This window comes from Crinia signifera, chromosome 6 (assembly GCF_055691185.1).
Source record: "Crinia signifera chromosome 6, ASM5569118v1, whole genome shotgun sequence".
Classification (NCBI taxonomy): Eukaryota; Metazoa; Chordata; class Amphibia; order Anura; family Myobatrachidae; genus Crinia; species Crinia signifera.
The window spans coordinates 125,547,817-125,551,245 of record NC_139222.1 but is presented as its reverse complement, the minus strand read 5'-3'; positions in this window follow the sequence as shown (position 1 = coordinate 125,551,245).

Here is a 3,429-nt window from a genome sequence, read left to right as displayed (position 1 = left end):
AAGTAAAAAATTCAAAAGGGGATGTAACATTTAGACAACATACTCTAGAGGGTCCTGTAAAAGGCTGAACACTATTGACGTAAGTCTTCTTTCTACCTAAACTACTATGTTTCATGGTTATTCTGTTAAATCAACATGGTCAAAATGTCAACATGAGCAAAGAGTCAACATGGCAAAAGGTCTACATGAGTTTTTCATGGTTTTTGGTGTCTATGTCAACATGGATACCGTATAAGCGCACCGTGTCCCCTTGCATGGCTCATTGCTCTTGTCGACCTAATCACCGCATACCGCTAAATATTATCCTCATAATCCCCAAAAAGTATACACAGAGGAATATGCATCTAAAATTATTTGAGCCTGTAAGATTTGATATAGTATATAGTTATATCATTATTTGTACATTAAATTTGGGAAGATGTAGGAAATCGTACATTCAAATGAAAAGTTATAAACTGACACTGAAAGAGATGGTCAAAATGAGATCCTTTTAATCAAAACTTTCACAATGGTATACTGTATTCTATTCCATAATAGACATTTTACAGTGATAATGTTTTTTATGTTAAAATTTGATTTCTTAGCTTTTTGTTTTTAGTACATTTTCAAAAGTCTCCCCAACATTTTTTTTCCATTGTCATTATGGAGTATTGTAAGTAGAATTTTGAGGGAAAATTTAATTAATTCCATTTTTCAATAAGACTGTAACATAAGAAGATTAATACAAATGAAGCGCTGTGAATATTTTCTGGATGCACTGTAGTTATTAGCATTCTAGAAACCACCTATACCGAAATAATGGCAATGTAGGCCCTAAGCTACAGTAAGGATTGAATTACTAATGGCAAAAGTTTTACTTTATTTAGGCAAATGAAATATTCATGAAAAAAATTGAAATGAAAAAATAAATCGAACTCTGATTGAATAAAAGCTCCTTATCAGATGCAATGCATTTAGAAAAAGTTAGCTTTTACTATATTCTGTATACTTCCCATTCTATTAGCATCAGTGTTAGTTTTTTTTTCTTTCATGTCTGTAGTTGTAATTTTAATTGACCACATCTCCATTTTGGTATGAATTATATTTACTACAGAAAGGCTAGTTTGGAATATCTGAATTGTTTTATTATAATTTTAAATAACAAATAATTTGTTTAATTAGATTGCATTTATGTTTTTGCTATTTTATAAAATGCCATATTCTATTTCTCACTGTCTAATAAAATGTAATTTATTTAAAAAGGCATTAGCAAGGGACCAATAATTGAGAAGTGTTTGGACCACAATTATCTAGGTTTTTTTTTTGTGTGTGCAACACATAAGACAAGTCATTATCTAAAAATCTACTTAAAATTTGATAATCCGAAATGTATTATTTTTTAACTTTCCTAGGAAACTGTTACAATGCATACTGACAAAGTAATGTTTTAGATAGCATAGTGTGAACAGATTAACCTGAAACATTTTTGTTTCTTCAATGATTAGGTGGTTACTAACCACCTAATCATTGTAAATTTATGAACATATCCCTGTTTTCCATATTTTTGTTTAGTTTTCTTTTTTTTTTTACAAAAAAAAAATTACTGCTAAATTATTTAATAATGATGCTAAAATATTGTCAGGACAGACAGGAAATTAGAGTCAATTTTGTACATACACACAAACACACACACTCTCAAATTTAGATCTTGAGACTTCTCTTCAGCTTTCTTTCTGGATGTTTTAATGATGGATGCTTGCCATTTGCTCCTGTATCATGCTTGTAGACATTGCATAATTACTTTGAAAGATGAAGAAAGCTTTCTAGTTACATGGAGATACAGTAGTAGAGGTCAGACCACCTGTGAATCCCGATTGAAGGATATCATGTTTACCTTATAATTTATAGGGTAAATTACTTATAAATATATTCAAGTTTAAATATGTCCTTAGAGACAAATACTTCCTCACAAAAAAAATATTTTGTTTGCATAATGATATTTACATGTTTTCCATTTAAACACCTTGGGTGAAATGTAATAGGATGAGAGATTCAGAAAGTTAGAGATTTGGTAAGAAATCTCCAGTTTTTTTAAAGCGGCAATCATTTACACTGCAAAATCACACTGGTTTTGCAGTGTAAATGATTGCCGCTTTAAAAAAACTGGAGATTTCTTACCAAATCTCTCACTTTCTGAATCTCTCATCCTATTACATTTCACCCCTGGTGTTAGTGCTGAGCTATAGGTTATTTATCTTTTACATTTTATGGATGTATAACAAATACTCAGAATTAGTAACACAGTATTTTGTGGTTTATTCACATAAATTCCGATATTAAAATTTGAAACAGGTGAAAGAAGACATTTAGCTACAGCACATTGCACATTATACATGCATTGTATTTAAAAAGAAAATAAACCAACACTTTTGTAAATCTCTAAAATTGTAATAACTATTTTTTTTTTCAAATTCCATCAGTAAAGGTTCTCAGGGGTTAAATAAACTTAAAAAAATCTCCACATGAAGTACTTGGACATATTTATTGTTATTTCTTTCTTTTTTTTTTGTATTCAGATAACTATTCCAAAGAAAACTAAATGCTTAAAACACATTAAACAAATTATCATACAAAAATAGTTATTATAATTTTACTAAGTACTTAGGTATCTGTAAATATTATTTATCTATTTATCCATATTTAAGTTTATTTTTTATTAATAATTAGCATTTGTAAAAGAATTAAGGGACTAATACAGTATACACATGGCCCTATAACCAATTGTTAGAAAATGAAAAAAAAAAAACAAGCATGAAAGGCCATTACAAATACATTTTTGCAAGAAAGTGACAGTGGCAAAAATGTTTAGTACCATCCTTTACTATTGTCAGGTGCATGTAGAACTAGGTTTGGCCTACAAAGTAAATTGTAATGTGCATATCAAAATGTAATATGTTTAATGTAATGTTTGGCTTGCAGTATTCTGGACATTTAGCGAAGTACTGCAATTTGTACACATGGAAAAATTATACATGATGTGCTATTTTCCTGTCTAGATTCAATTCACATACTGTGTAATGGTTTAATACATGATTTATTGTTACTCTTGAGGTAAACTGTTCATAATAGTTGCAAAAAAATAAAAAAACTTTTTTTATAATCGGTTTGTTGTATATCTTAATATTCCATGTTAACTGAAGTTTGGTATAAATTTAAAAATAATGTAACTATATTTTTTAATTTATTTTGTCGATATATTCTTGAGCGTTAAAACGATGATTCACATATAAGTACTTTGTTAAAATGATTGCTTGATAATGCAATATACATTTTTTTCTGATAACTTGAACACAAGGTGGCACTGTTTTGTTGTAGCATATGTTATTGTCTTTACTGGGACACAGCAAGCAATATGGAAGAACTCAAGTCTTGCAACAGTGGTGGCTGCTT